Genomic DNA, 17617 nt, shown 5'->3' with positions numbered 1-17617 from the left:
CTTGCCAGATATTTTGGTCACAGCTGACTAAAACAAAGTGAAAATAGTCATTGACAGCCAGAAGTCCAGACTATGAGATCATGAGTCATAAATTTGGGAATTAAGTGATAGTAAGATACTACATGATGTAGCAAATAAGGAGCATGATTGAAGATAAACAGAGAAGCCACAAGATGATATAAAACCCTATCCAGGAGAATATGAGGCTTACTTCTTTCTGGCAGTGACCAAGTCATTAAAGCTTCCCTGCCCTATTTACTAAAATTCTATTTAAAGAGAAAAAAAGGATGTGAGAATGAACTCTATAGACTAACCTAGGCAATTCTAGTAGAAGCTGTATTAAAGAGATGTTACTGTGCTACTTAGTAGGGACTTCATTCTGTATGTGTGTGTATGTGTGTGCATGCATGCATGTACGTAAAGAGTTACTCCTGAAATCAGAAAATTTATATGTGGAGAGGCTACACTGGTTTTGTACATAGAAATTGTGATTCCTTCTAAATATAATTGCCTTTTAAAGGATCAGGAAGATGGGTTATAGTCAGATGTCTACAACCAGAAAACACATGAATATGATCCTTTCAATAAGCCTGCTTCTCAAAGGAAAACAAAATCCAACACAGAAAGCTCTGTTGAGGTTATAAAGACTAAGATTATGGCTGGGAAGTCAAAGGTTTACAGAACTTAATGCCTTAGGAAATCTAAGAAGATTTCTTATGTCTAACATCTGCTTTGGAAGAATGCAGGTACTTTGCAAAAGTCATAGGAATAAATACACTGAGGACATAATCAAACTATCCTGTATATATCAGCAAACCTTTGTCCTAGCAAGACAGGGTTCTGATTTGAAAATCTTTCTTCCAGCGCTGGAGTTGCAGCTCAGTGGTACAGTGTTCACCTAGCATGTGTGAGGCACTGGGTTGGATCCTGGCACTGGGTTGGATCCTATCACTGCATAAAAAGAAAGAAAGAAAATACAATATATATATAAGAAAGTGCTTCTTCCCACCCACCTCCCCCCAAAAAATCAGCCTTTCTGGTTATCTCATCTCAGGCCAATTTGTTTTTCTTATCCCTCTCCCTTGCTATTTCATTCTACTTTCTTCTCTGACCCACTAAGTGGTTACTTCTTCTTATATCATATGATAACATATCATGTCTAGATCTGCTGACATAAAAATGCTAGAATCACAACATGAAATAAAGAGAAAGAAAAGTTCTTGCTGAGAAAGTGCAATGGACTAGCTAATATCCCAAAATAGCTGAGATCAGAAGGAAGGAGTGGGGCAGAGTAAAAGAGAGAAGTTAGCAAAACAGAAATTCTAATGGTAATAAGAGAATAGATGCTTAAGAGAATACTGAGTAGCTAGTACCAGAAGGTTACAAAACTTTTAATTTCTCCTTTACTTCTATGTCTTTTTTGAAGAAATGTCTGTTTAAGTTCTTTTAGTCAGATGTAAAATTAGATTATTTGGGGTTTTATTTACTTTGTTATTGAATTTTAGGAATTCTTTGTTTCTTTTGGAAATTAGTCCCTTATAGAAAATAAAATTTACAAATAATCTTCACCTGTTCTGTAGGTTGTCTTGTAATTCTATTGATTTGCTTTCTTTGCTATGCAGAAACTTCTTATTTTGATATAGTCCCACTATATATTTTTTGCTTCTGTTACCAATACTTTTGATGTCAAATTCAAATAATAATTTCCAAAATCTAATATAAAGAAGATATTCACCAGGAGTGGGACTGTAGCTCAGTGGCAGAGTGCCTGCATAGCATGTGTGAGGCACTGGGTTCAGTCCTTAGCACCACATAAAAATAATTAAAATAAAGGCATGCTGTCCATCTACAACTACAAAAAACAAAACAAAACAAAACAAAAACATTTTTTTAAAAAAGCTATTTACCTGGTTTCTTCTAGGAGCTTTACTGTTCAAAGCTTTAATTTATTTGTATTTAATTTTTGTGTATCATGTAGATATGAATTCAATATACATTTCAATCTAATTTTCTGAATATAATTTATTCAAGAGACTATCCTTTCTCCATGTATTCCAAGCACCCTGGTTAACTACATATGCACAAGTTTATTTATGGGGCACCCTATTCTGTTCCATTGGTGTATATATTATCTTCAAAAGCTAGTGGGTATATTAAAAGATGCTCAAGAACATTAAATACCATGGAAATTAAAATCAAATCCACAGTAAGATATCATCCAACAGCTGTCAGAATATCTATTATCAAAAAAAGGTAAGAGTTGAAGAAAATATGGAAAAAAGGGAACATGTGTACACTGTTGGTTGGAATGTTAATTTGTATAGAAGATTTGGGAAATATTAGTGGATATTCCCCAAATAATGCAAACAATTTTTGATGTAGCAATATCACTTTCAATTGTGTATCCAAAAGCATTGATATCTGTATATCAAAGTAGTATCTATATTCACATGTGCCTTGCAAATTATTCACATTACTCACAATATGGAAACAACTCAGGTGTCCATCAACAGATGAATGGATAAAGAAATGGTGATGTAAACTCATGAGGGAACATTATTCAGCCATAAAAAGAAGGAAACTCTGCCATTTGGAGCAACACTGATGAAGCTGGAGGATAGTATGCTAAGTGAAACAATCACTGAACAGTCAATGAAGGACAGATATGGCATGAAATAAGCTCATGTGAGGTATCTATAGTAGTCAAAAATACAGTAGCAGAGAGTAGAAGGGTGATTGCCAAGAGCTGGGGTGTTTGGGAAATGGGCAGTTGATTCAATGATTATAGAGTTACAATTATTCTAGGTGAATAAGTTACAAAGATGAATAAGTTATAGAGATATGCTAGACAACGCAGTGTCTACAGTCAACAGTGCAACATTGCACATTTTAAAATTGGTCCAGAGGGCAGATCTCATATTAATTGTGCTTGGCACAAAATATAGAGACAAAAGTAAAACAAACTGAAGCAAAAAAAAAAAAAAGACACAATGAAACTGGGAAGTGATGGTCTTATGGTTGTTTGCATATGTCCAAACTCATCAGACTGTACACATGAAGTATGTGCACTATTTTGTGTGTCAATTTTACCTTAATAAAGGTGTTAAAATACCTATTAATTTTCTTTGATGATACTCTGCATGTGGCCATGTATCATTATAACCCTAGTGTTTCTCTTTGAGGTTTTAAATCTTCTTCCTCATCTTTGCCAGGGGAGTATTAAACAAACTTTTCTCTTTAATCTGGTGCCCTCACCCCTTGCTCCAACCCATAAAGCCCAATAACCCCATTTGCAACTCTTCCCCATATGCCCCAATCTTGTTTTCTATCCAAAGGCCAGTTCACTAGTTCCCCATGATTTTAGCTTGGCTGAATATGCCATTGATAATAGGTTGTACATTGTACTGCTTGGCTGTTTTTAATCTAGCAAATCATTCATATGGTTATCAAGAACATAATCTAATATTGCTGAGTGATTACAAGAGAATCTATGAAGAACACTTGTTAAAAAAAGAATTGATGCTTTTGTAGTTGAGTTTTAAGTGATGAGAACATGGGTTTCTACCACAAGGCATTTGTATATTGTGCTTCTAAGTGTTCTAGAAATCCCATTTAAATGATAATATATAGAACTATAATTTATTTAATGCCATATTTCATTTAAAACAATCCAATATATTGTTGTATTAAAATGCAGTCAAAATGTACATATAATGAAATTCTTTATATGCATGTTTCTGTAGTGTGTATGTGGGTGTATGTTCAAATTGTGGTGTGCATTTTAGAGAGAAATCCATACCAGTTCAGACTGGCCCCATTTCAAGAACTTAATAGTCAAGTGTGGCCAGGGGTCACCATATTGGATAGCACAGACAATGGATGCCAAGCTCTCATTGTATAATGGGAAGAGAAAGGACCTGAAGGAGTCCTTTATTGAATTGCCCAAGGTCACACAGCCAGTATTTTTGTCTGTTAACCCAAGCAGCCAAAAGCAGGAGCCCAAAGAATTCACACTGGGCCGTCTGTTTCATATTCACAGGTGCATTTTGTAAGGCCTTTGACTTTGGCCTGTTGTGAAATGCCCCTGTGGCTTTCTGGCTGACTCTTCCTCTGTGGCACTATTTCCAGTGTGACCCCTGACCCTAGATATCAGCATCTCATACTGGATGGCATGGCTAAAGGAGAGCCATCTGTCTGGCAGGTGGTTACTTCTTTGGGTGACTGCATGTCAGTAAGGAAAAGGCAATTCCTTTGGCACTGTCATTCAGGATTTGTAGAAACAATAATTTTCTGAAAAGAATATGCTCTGGGAAACTGCTAGAGCTTTCTATCTCAGGCTTTGGTTTAACAAACATGAAGTGTTGATTGCAGACAATTGGGCTACCACTACAAAATTTTATATTATTCCATAGCATTTAGCCAGAGTTGTTCTTGAACTCCAGCTCCTTGCCTGCAAGGAAACAGCCATCCACCCCCTCGTGCCCCCTATACACACATTCTCTTCTCTTTGATAGACATGATGCATTTGCTACAGTGAAGGCATTTTTTTTGCTTTAAAATGATTGAACTCTTTTCCTGCAATTGCTGTGCAGCCTCCTTATGACTTCTACCTAGGTATATGAGGGCATCTACTATTGAAAACAAATAGAAAGGAATATGAATAAGATAACGAGAATGTATCCAGTCCATCCTAAACTTTTTTGTAATATCATGACATTCATAAATATTATTTGTACAATGAACTTGAGAAAATGGATGAGGCTGGCCTCTAGGATGAAAAGGAACATTGCTGAGAGAATCAATATATTGCACATAACTGAAACCCTTTGTGACCATCAGATATTCGGTCATTTGGGTTTTAAAATCTGCTTCAAATACATATCAATTGGTTGAAAGATTAATTCATTCACTTATTTATCAATTAAGTAAATAAGTATTTTTTGAATGCCTATTACGTGCCAGAAACTATTGGAAGCACTGTAGAGACAAGTGTGTAAGTTAGAGCAGGCATCATCTCTCATTGATTTAAGATTCCAGCAATAGACTTGGGAGTAGTGTTTGTGTAACTGTGAAAGTTCCAGTTGCACTACCATCTGATAAATCCAATGCCTAGAGAGACAAGTGAGGAGAGTGATAGAAGAGGGAGAATTAACAGCAACAAGCCAGCAACTTAGAAGATGGTGACTTTCGTCAAAAAAGGGGGTGAAAAAAGCTTTCTTGCCAAGGGGTTGCAGATGCAAAGCTTATATAGGGATTTGCAGGGAGGCATATCCGATAGGCAGGTGTCCAGCCTTTTTCAAAATTTTCAGCATGGGCTGCTATAATCTGTAGGTCACTAGACATCCTGGGTTGTGCAATTTGAAATAAAAAGTACTGATTCAAAACTTTATAACTCTTGCTTTTTAGTTTCTTATCCCAGGAAGAGCTGACTTTGAAGTTAATTATTAAGATATAAAAGTTTTTCATTACTAGTATATAAGAAGATGATGGTGAAGATTTCAGCTAAGGAAATTCCTGAAATTGGTTACACAGATAAAAGTTAGAGAAGTATGATAGAAATAATTTGTAAATGAAATTATGTCATTTGCTGCAGGACAAAGAATTTAAATTTGTTTTACTTTTTGTTTCTTATTTAGTTTATGGACCATCTCTTAAAACATATTTTGTATGTTTAAAGCATAATAGTACCTGGGCATCATCATACATCTACAATGTCAGAATTCCAGAGAGGAAGGCCAACAATTATGAGTTTTTATTTTATTTTATTTTATTTTTAGTGCTGGGGATTGAACCCAGGGCCTGTGTATGCATAAAAGGGTTCTTTCCCCCAGAGTACAGGGGAAATAGCAAAAGGCAACTGTTCCCTGGAGGACCAGGGGAGGTAACATTTGCTGAAGAACAGTTTTTAACCCAATAGAAAGCTTCAGTTAGGCAAAATAAATTAAATAATTTCAAATGATAATAAATATTATGAGGTTTATAAAAGATATTGAGAAGACATTTACAGAAGTTTGGGCAGAAGAAGAAAATATTTTATAAATAAGGAATCCTCTCTGTGTAGCAAAAATTTAACTAATGCCTGAATGGTATACAGGTGCTGGTGCTCTATTACCTGGAGGAGAAATGTGGTCCAAAATGGAGGAATAGCAGATGAAAAGGCTCTGGGATCTTGTGATATAAAAAATAAGACAAGGGTATCTGCTTTCATGATTTCTGGTGATCATTGTGCTTGAAGTTCTATTCAGGGCAATCAGGCAAGAAAAAGTAATAAAAGACATTTAGATTTGAAAGAAAGAAATAAAACCATCTCTATTTTGAATAGGATATGATTTTGAATGTAAAAAATACTAAAGAATCCACCAAAGGTATTATAACTAATAAATGAGCTCAAGAAGGTGTAGGATACAAGATCAATATATAAAAATGGGTGGTTTTCTATGCATAAACAAAGAATAACCCCAAATGAAATTAACCAAACAGTTCAATTTATAATACTATTCAAAAAATTAAACACTTAGGAATATATTTTTAAAGAAGCATAAAAATGCACTCTACAACTACAAAACATGGGGCTGGGATTGTGGCTCAGCGGTAGAGCGCTTGCCTAGCACGGGCGGGACCCGGGTTCGATCCTCAGCACCACATAAAAATAAAGGCATTGTTGTGTCCATCTACACCTAAAAAAAATTTAAAAAAAATAAATAAAACCACAAAACATTATTTGAAGATATTTTTTTAAAAAAATGTTTAAACCCTAAATAAATGAAATGTTCCTGTTCTTGATATTCTTCAAATTGCTATAGAGATTTAAAGTACTCCCAATCAAGATCCCAGCTGTTTTTTCCAAATATTGAGAAACTTAATTTAAAATTTTTTATGTAAATTAAAGGGACCTAGACTAGCCAAAATAATCCTGAAAAAGGAGAGCAACATTCAATGGCTCACACTTTCCTATTTCAGAACCTAGAACAAAGCGATAGTATACAAAGAGGCTATGGTACTGACATAAGATTAAGCATATCATTGATGAAATAGAATTGAGAGTCCAAAAGTAAACTGTTATATCCGTGGTCAATTTAATTTAGACAGGGATGCCAAGAGCAGTCAATGGGGAAGGAATCATCTTTTAAACAAATTGTACTTGAACAATTGGCTATCTACTTGCAAATGAATAAAGTTATGCTTCAAAGTGCACTTGATTATTATATCTGACCTACCTAGAACAGAAAAATATTGGCCAAATATTTCTCTCTTTCCATGTCTATTCCTATATATTCTGTAACAATTAGAAATTAACATATTGAGTAGCATAGTGAGTCAAGATTAAATTTTTAAAAATGACCTCTCTAGTGAACTGCCTATAAAAGTAGTGAGTTTTTCATTACTAGTATATAAGAAGATGATGGTGAAGATCTCAGCTAAGGAAATTTCTGAAATTGGTTACACAGATAAAAGTTAGAGAAGTATGATAGTGTCGCGACCCCTTGCCCGCAAGGAAGACGCAACAACAGGAATCTTCTTTCAGCCGTTTATTCAGGCCCCTGATGTTTCTTCTTCTCCCTCTCGGACGCCCCTCCCAGCCTTAATAAAGCATCCCAAGCCCCAATGCGAAGCTGCTACGTGGAGCTTTCTCATAGGGTGTTAAAAAATCACGTGCCAACTCTCCCAAATAAGGAGTTGTTTGTCACAGACCACAGCGGAGCCAGCGCCATCTTGTAATGGTGACCACAGTCCGAAGAAACGGCTCACCACATGATAGAAATAATTTGTAAATAAAATTATGTCTTTTGCTGCAGGACAAAGAATTTAAATTTGTTTTACTTCTTGTTTCTTATTTAGTTTATGGACCATCTCTTAAAACATATTTTGTATGTTTAAAGCATAATTGTACCTGGGCATCATCATACATCTACAATGTCAGAATTCCAGAGAGGAAGGCCAACAATTATGAGTTTTTATTTTATTTTATTTTATTTTATTTTTGTGATGCTGAGGATTGAACCCAGGGCCTGTGTATGCAAGGCAAGCACTCTACCAACTGAGCTATATCCCCAGCCCAATTATGAATTTTTATATCCTGTCCCTAATGTAATGGTTATGAGGACTAAAAATTGGAAAGCACAGCTCTGTAAGAAAGCAAACAGTGTTTCAGTCTCACAAGTCAAGTTTGCAAGTGTAAAAGTTTATTGTAAAGTGCAATAATTAGAATCACAGGAGTTTTTTTGATTAAGATGTTAAAACAATTTCTTCATTTGCACTAAACTTGTGTTTGACCATGCATTTTAGTTATGTATCCCATGAATCCTCCAACATAGAGTAGCATTGTACATTAGGTGTCATCTCTTCAGAATTCTGTTCAGAATTTCTATTTCTTTGGGAATTTTCTAAAGTGCATTTCTTAGATTCTGAGTTTATAGAAGATGTAATAACTACAGTTTTGTCTACAAAGCATTATGTATCATCATTTCACTTCTGGTTCTTTCTGTCATTTGTTCTCCCATTTCCTGCAGTAGTTGTGGCGTTTTCATCATATGTATTATCAACATCAGCCATAGAGAAAGTCATCAATTAAGTTGGGCCAATCATAGTATTACTACATCTGATTACTCTTCCATAACTAGTAAGTATCCCAAACTGGGCCAGTTAGAATCTATATCAGCACCTTTCCTCCACAGAAAAATATATGGTCTCTTTCAGCTAAGAATGCTAAGAATGGGAAGCATGTGTCTGGCATTATCTGTGACCTTCTTGCCATTCAAGCAGAAATAAAAATGAGGAATATTTGTCCTTCACATAGAGTATAGAGAAAAGGAGTTTAAAAGTACAATAAATTTTGGCAAGGATGTGGAGGAGGGGAGAGGCCCACTAATACATTGCTGATGGGACTGCAAATTGGTGCAACCCTCTGGAAAGAGGTATAGGATTCTTCAAAAAAACTAGGAAAGAAACTACCATTTGTCCCAACCATCCCACTCCTCAGTATATATCCAAAAGAGCTAAAATCAGAATACAATAGGGTGCAGCCACGTCAATGTGTATAGCATCTCAATTCACAATATCTATGCTATGAGGCCAACCTAGGTGCCCTTCAACAGAATGAATATATAAAGAATATGTGGTGTATATATACACAATGGCATATGACTCAGCTATAAATAAGAATGACTTTATGACATTTGGCAGTAAATGGATGGATGTGGATACTATCATGCTAAGTGAAATAAGCTATTCCTCAAAAGCTAAAGGTTGAATGTTTTTTGCTGCTATGTGGAAGTTAACCCACAATAAGAGAGGAAGAGAATAGAACTTCATGGGTTAGACAAAGGGGAATGAAGGGAAGGGAGGGGGGATGGGAATTGGAAAGACAGTAGAATGAATTGGACACAACTTTCTTTTCTTTTTTTTTTTTTTTTTTAAAGAGAGAGCGATAGAGGGAGAGAGAGAGAGAGAGAATTTTTTAATATTTATTTTTTAGTTCTCGGCGGACACAACATGGTTGTTTGTATGTGGTGCTGAGGATCGAACCCGGGCCGCACGCATGCCAGACGAGCGCGCTACCACTTGAGCCACATCCCCAGCCCACAACTTTCTTATATACATATATTTCCAGGACCAGTGAATCCCACCATTGTGTATATCTAGAAGAATGTGGGTTCTAATTAGAATAAGATATATTACATGCTTGTATAAATACATCAGTATGGATTCTGGTGTTATGCATAACTAAAAAGAACCACAAGGGTGCCCTAATTTGTGTTCATTACAATTTTGCCTAATTCTTACTTATACCGGAGGAATATTAACAGCTAGAGATAGGTTTGTTATCTAATGATTGGTGAGCTGAAGAAGAGCTGATTTTTACAGGACCACTTTTATTTCCTGAGTTTGTTGTGAGTATCCATAAGAGTTTTCAGTAAATTGGAAGGGCCCTGTCTATATTACCTTAGATTCTGTTGAGGAGAAACATAGAAGCTGGGTGTTGTGGTACATGTGCTACATGCCTATAATCTCAGATACTCAGGAGGATCTCAATTCAAGTCTAGCCTTAGAAACTTAACAAGACTGTGTTTCCAAATAAGAAACAAAAGGGATGGTTTGGGAGGCTGAGGCAGGAGGATTGCAAGTTCAAAGCCAGCCTCAGCAAAAGTTAGGTGCTAAGAAACTCAGATCCTGTCTCTAAATAAAATGCAAAGTAGGGCTGGGGACGTGGCTCAGTGGCTGAGTACCTCTGAGTTCAATCCCTGGTATACCCCCCTAAAAATAAGGCTTGGAGATGTTGCTTGCTTGTAGAGTGCATCTTGATTCAATCTCCAGTACCCAAAGTAAAAAATAAAAAAGCAACATAGACTTATAGCAGAGAGTAGATATTAGAAAATATCTAGGAGCTCAAGGGAACATTAGAAGCAAGAAGAAATATAGATTTTCCTTTGTTCTACATACTATCCATCTGCTCTTCAACATTTTCTCTCACCCTTCTATATCTTCTCTTTGCCCTGGAAGGATGAACATGATGTTGTGTTCAAGAGAGAAGTGATTGGAGGGGAGGGGAGGGGAAGGGGGAAAGGGAAGGACAACAGAATAAAATAGACATTATTATTGATGTATAAATATATACGTGACTGTGTGACCAATGTGATTCTGCAACCTGTACATTCAGAAAAATGAGAAATTATACCCATCTGATTCAAATATATGATATGTCAAGATCATTGTACTGTCATGTGTGACTAATTAAAACAAATAAAAAATAAAATAAAATAAATATCTCCCTGGCTCTTTCATTTCCAATTGAATTTCCTGGAGGGGATACACAGCAGGAGATCTGAAAGACAGAGGAATTTAGGCCGGGATATTAGTTTCTTGGCTCTTTCCTTATGAGAGCCCTCAACTTAACATACTCTTTGGTCTAAGTCTGTTCTTTATATTTTGACCTTCCCTACAGGACAGTTTCATTCTGGGTGCTAAAGACCAGTTTCATTCCTTCAGGACTAGAGATAGTATCACTCACTATCACTAACCTCTGGTTGCTCCACTTTCCATTATGTCTACCCCAAGGCTACACTAACAATATAGTAAATAGTCCCACTTAAAGTAAACCTTTAAAACATATAGATGGGATATACCATCTGTAACCTAGAGGGACCCTGATTGATATAGCTCTCATTTACAAAATTTTAGATGAGGATTTCCAGAAATGTGGATGCCTGAAGAACATATGCAATTGTCATACCAGAAAAAGTCTCAAGTTCAGAGAATGATTGAGTTTGGTCACCAGAATATTATTATTCATGAAGAGACACCCCTATTATCCTACTCTGCTATCTCTCCTTGCTCCAACTCTAAGGATATAATCCCTACTTAGCAAATTGAGAGAAGAGGAATAAAAACACAAAATGCTGAAGGAATGCTAATTTTCGGGAAAAGAGCTTCAACTTTGCATCAAGATTTGAAGTTTTAATTATTATACAGGACTGGGCACTTTAATTTATTCTCAGAAAAACTTTAATTATGTAAGAATTATTAAAAAGTCATGAAGTCCATGCTATTTTTTTCTGAGGTAGGGAAGAACTAGCTAAACTGAATAAACATAGGTTCAATGAAAATAAATTTTAAAATGTATTTTATAACATTTTACCTTCTTCAGGTGGTAGATACACAAAGCTTACCTGCTTCACAAATGAGGTAAGAATTTCAAATCTTTGGGCTATAATAACATGCTTTTTGAATAAAGTGTTTACAATACTGAACCTCTTCACTCATCACTAGAAGACACTTTTCAGATTGTCAAGCAGTTATTACTTCTGAGTCTGCCCTAGTATTTCATGAAGAACATAAATAGAATTTTCTTACCATGATAATTCACTTCCATGGTTGGAGCTCAACTAAACCATGAAAACTTGATGAATGTTTCCCCAATTTTATTCCCAGGCTAGAAATAGTTAGGTTAAAAGTAAACTTTTCTTTGGTTCCCCTGTGGTTGCAGCACCAGGACATGGTTATATGAGATAGAACAAACAAGAAAATGGACTTAGAATAATCATTAATTTGTTACATTTTATCATTTATAACTTTTTAACATGACACATTCCTTAGTCTTCAAGGCAGCTGGCCTCAGAGTTTTCCATATGACGGAGTCTACATGAGCTGTAGACTTCATTGGGGACTAAGAATAAGCAGCCACGCTTCATTATAAGAGAGCTATGCACTGCTGAGTTTCTTGCTTAGTGATTATGGTTAATCTAATTGGTTAGTAGGAAGTTGCTGAAGGAAAACAGAATAATGGTATACACATGTGTGGGTGTTTCTTTAAAGTCTTTTAACTTGGTTTCTCCTTGTATTTATCATTTTGACAATTAAACATATTTGCTGCTTGGGTCTTCATTGGTTTGAACTCTTCTTTTTTACTCTATATCCCAAGATTTGGCCATTATTGATCCACCCTCTATTGTTGCTGCTTATATCAAGTTGATTTCCTATAGACTATGAATCTGAATTAATTGCAAACTTAATTGTCCATTTTGGAAGCATAGGCCTCTTTTAGATAATGGAACCTTTGGGTAATAAAAGCCATTCTCAAGATAGTCACTCAACCACAGTGGAAATCAGTCAGTCAATCAACACATATAGGTATGCAAATTCCTGTATTCTTCTATCAAGATGTATATCTAATTGAAAAATTGCCTCTATTTTTACAATGGTTATCATATATACACATAAATATCTATTCATTAAATGTAATCAATTTCATAGAGAAATTATTTCCAAATTGAATTATTGAATTATTTCCAATTTGAAGTGTGCAGTTCTATGAGTTTTTACAAATATGAAGTCATGTGACCAACACCACAGTAAAGTTATATTTTCATTTTCTCCAATTTTCCCGCTTGGTGTTTTGAAGTCTCTCTTCTCCCAATTTTAGGCCCTAGTAACCATTGATATGCCTTCTATAACTGTAATTTTGACTTTTCTACAATTTCATAGAAATGAAGTTGTACAGTAGGTATAGTGTTCTATCTGGCTTCCTTCACTTATGTTGTTTTTGAGCTCCATCCATATGGCTGCATACATCAGTAGTTCCTACCTTTTCACTTCTTAATTCTATTACATTGTATGGAATACAAAACTGGTTTATGTATTCATTAATTGGTGAACATTTGGGTTGTTTCCAGTCTGTGAATTGCCTGTTCATCTTTTTAGCAGTCTCTTTTGGACTAGAAGTTTTTAATTTGGATGAAGTCCAATGTATCACTTTTAAATGTTTCTTGTTAGGCATCTCATTTCTAATGAATATTTGCCTTATTCATGGTCACAAAGATTTTAACTTATATTTTTCTTTAAATCACTAAAGTTTTAATTCTTATATTTACATCAAATGACCATTGCAATTTAATTTTGTGTATAGTTTGAAACATATATACATAAATATATGTGTGCCTAAGTATATACATATATATATATATATATATATATATACATATGAATATATATATACACATATATACTTATATGTGGAAAATATGTAGGAATATATATTTATGTTTATGTATATACATACATACAGATATCCATTTTTCCATATTTATCTGAAATAATTATTTTCCCCATTGAATTATCTTAGCACCTTCATCAAAAATTGATTAGCCATATCTGTCTATATATAGATAAATCAAAATTATATATAGAGAGATATAGATATATCTATATAGAGATAGATATAGATAGATAGATATCTACATATAGATAGATATGGTTTTTATATCTGAAAACTTTTGTCTATTCCAATGAGAAGTAATTGCTCTATCTGTATGCTTATAATATACCATTTGTATTACAGAATTTTTTATAGTAGATTGTAAAATTATACAATGTGAGTTCTCCAACTTATTTTACACTTGTTTTGTATATTCTATACCTTTACCTTTCAGCAATTATTATTAGCCTCTCAAAATCTACCAAAAACCCAATTGGGATTCTTTATGTCATCATAATAAATCTATGGGTCAAATTATAGAGGAGATGATATTGGAGACAAAATATGAATCATGCAGTATATGTAGTGAAGCCTTTGTATTTGTAAAGACATATGATAAAAAATGGAGATTGGGGTGCATGATTAAAGATGCCCTGGAAGAAATGTCCTCCTCAAGGAGCCAAAAAAAGATATGTAAAACATTTTTGGTTTAGCTCTGATGGTCTTTCCCTGTGAGGTACTAATAGTGGTTTCCTTCTCTTAGGCAATTGAGAATTATAAGGCAGTTACATCAGTTTCATAGTGATTTACAAGTATGAGTCAGAGTGGAAGCCTCACCTAAAGTCCACAGAGCTCTATGGGCCTCACTTAAATGTTGCTTGTCCTCAAAGATAAGTCTAAAATTATAGCAAAAGCTAAAGGAAAACTGTTCCTAACCTTGACTCCAAATCACAGTAGGTTAGATGGCGACTGAAGGAAGCAAAAATTTCCCAACCTGGTGTATTATCTTGGCATGGATTATATGATACTACACATTTCTAGGGTCTGCAATGATTAAAAGTCAGTCATAAAATGTACTTTCTTAAATATATGTATAAGGAATGGAGGGATATCATACTATAACTATAGAACCCACCTACAGCTCTGCCCAACTGGAGCGTAGAGGTGAGAAAAAATATATCTACTAGCATACATTCTTAAAAGTAAAAGGACCAATCAGAGGGCCAAATTTTCATTGTTGTCATAGCCTAATGACCTATCCTCTATCCAGTCAAGAATGGGGTTCCAATAATCTTACTTCTTAAAGCTACATTGAGTAGGTATTATATTATTCATAATATAATTTTAGTTTTTTGAAGGATACAGATTATAAAACATACTATAAAGTTAAAACAGAAGCACCAGAAGATTTATGTGTCTTATGCTTTTAGTGGAAGAGGTTTAAGTAATTCAACAGGGAGTCTAGATCTCTCTATGTAGAGCTACTGAGTTTTTAAATTGATCTAAGAAATTGGAGCATCTTCCCCTCCCCCCGCAAAAAAATATAGCTTTGATTAACATTTATAATCTTGTAGAAATTGTTTCTGAAAGAAGAGACTAGGTGATTCTAGGATTGGCTGAGTCACACCATTGTGTACCATAGTGATTTTGCCAATAGGATGCTGACATACCAAGAGGAAAGTTAAGGCAAATAGTTAATTTTGATTCTCAAAGATATGATACATTGTAGGTTCTCACTGAATGGGCTTACTTTAACCATGTCCAGGGAGTCAGAAGCCTCAAATTAAGAACCTGGTAAAAACAACACTTCAAGCATTGTCATGGTATCCACCAGTAGAAAATATGAAATTCTTTGACATAATCACATTCAAATTACATTTGGATTTCAAGCAATCAGAGAAGACTGTAAGGAGAAATTATTCTTTGATATGAGTTGGTCATAATTAAGGATAGAATGAATGATAAGAGGGCCACATGCTGCACCTCCAGTGTGTGATTTGGGCCTAATTGGCAATCTCTGCAGGACATCCTGGGAGTGAACAGTCGTCTAACCTGAGTTCTCCTTTCATCATTAGAATTTTTAAGAAAGAACATTTGGAGACACTTTGTAAGTAATGTGAGGATTATTCCAGGCTGTCACTTGCTGTTGGCATCCTAAAAGGCTGCCAGTGGTGCCTGTTTGTGAAATGAATCCATCTTGTTCAAAGCTCCAAAGTACAAAACTCACATTGTTCAATTGTAGGTATTTTAAAAGAATATATCCTAGGTTTCTGCAAACTCTGAATCCTTCCAACTTCTTGTCTGCACTACAATACTCTCAAAATAGCATGCTATACCAATAACAGGCATGCCTTATTTTAAGTCTATATTTTGTGTATTTGTTGGTTTGTGTACTTATTTGTTTTGGTACTGGGGATTGAACCCACTGGCTGTTAACCAGTGAGCCACATACCCAGTCATTTTTATTTATTTATTTATTTATTTATGTTCTTATTTATTCACGTATTTATTTATTTATTTTGAGACAGGGTTTTGTTAAGTTGTTTAGGACCTTTCTATGTTGCTAAGGCTAGGCTCAAACTTGTGATCCTCCTATCTCAGTCTCCTGAGGCACTAAGATTACAGGTGTGTGCCATTGCACCTGGCCAAGTCCATGTTTTAATGGTTAAAAATGATGTACTCCTATAGGGTCCCTTAGACCATGCAATACCGTTTTAACCAATATGCACAAATCCCACTTCTAGGAAGGCCTTTAAATAGAGAAATTCCCTCTTTTGGTTTTTTTTTTCTTTTCCATTTTTAACTTATTCATTCACTACTTATAATAAAAGTAATGGTTCAAAATATTTACTGCTTTCTAAACCATCTGATGCTTTTTTATGTTTAATCCTTATAATTTTGAGAAAGATATTATTTCTGTTTATATATGAAGAAACTGTTTCAAAAAGTTAAGAAACTTTCCTAACATTATAATAATTAGCAGAAGCATTTAAACAGTGTGCTATATAATGATAAGTATGTCCTTAGAGCATAAAAGTACTTGGCTTTTAGTGTTGAAAGTCTGTGGCATTGCATGCCTACTACCCTTAAAGCCTCACAGGAAGCAATAGAGGTTGCATAGAGACTTACAAAATGCAGCCCTTCTCTACCAATGTCTCTGCCCCAGAAGGCTCACCTATTTGGACATCAATGAAGAATACCAGCAGAATATCTGAAAGAAAAGAGTTACCTAAGGTAAGAGTATTAAATTCCCGGGACAATTCCCTACAAGGAGGCACCCTGAATGAGTTGTATTTAAAACTAAAGGTCATTATATCCCACCCCAGAGAAATTACGTAACACTTTGAAGCTCTGGTAACTGCTCCCTCAAGGTTCCCCTCTGCCCATACTTTGGCAAAATGACCCTTTGGGGTTATTGTCCCAATTGGAGTATCCCATATCTTCTTTCTTGCCACTTTCCTTCTACTCCTTACACTTCTTGCCTCTGCCATATGCTACATTCTTGATGTTGGTATTTTACCTTTCTTCTTACATTTACTTTTCCTTACAATTCTTTATTGCATATTAGAACTTGATGTCAATTAACACTTTCCCTGAGCTCTTTATGTTGCTTTGTTTCTTCAAGGTAGAGGCTAAACAAATGCAGCCCATGGTTTGCACATGACTTCATGTGTCATAGGGAGGCCACAGAGCAGTGCCTAGTATGAAAAGCTCCCTACTCAAAAATACCCCTTCATTCAAACATTTTGATATTTCTTTAAATTGCCAGTTTCATGAGTGCTTGTGAATAGTCTGGGGATTGTGCATCCTTCTCCATGGAAGACTGACTATGTACTCCTTTGTTTCTCTTCATTACCCCTAATCCAGAAGATGAGTATTATAGAGATGCCATTGGCAGCATGAGCTTGCACTTGAATTGGGGGCCAACAGAGACTTATTTCATTCCAAAGTTCTATATAAGTAGCTGAAGTGTACCTCCAAAAGCAGACTTTATTTTGCTTTCTCCTCTCAATCTTTATCACATGCAGGCAGAGATAGGAGGGAGATTGGAAACAGAAGCAGAGAGGCTTTGTCACTACTACTCTTTGATACCTGACTCTTTTCCCATGTCACTAAGTATGCCAACAAATGGGGCACAAATTCAAC

The sequence above is a fragment of the Spermophilus citellus genome, assembly GCF_964194105.1.
Source record: "Spermophilus citellus genome assembly, chromosome: X".
NCBI classification, from domain to species: domain Eukaryota; kingdom Metazoa; phylum Chordata; class Mammalia; order Rodentia; family Sciuridae; genus Spermophilus; species Spermophilus citellus.
This window is presented reverse-complemented; position numbering follows the sequence as displayed.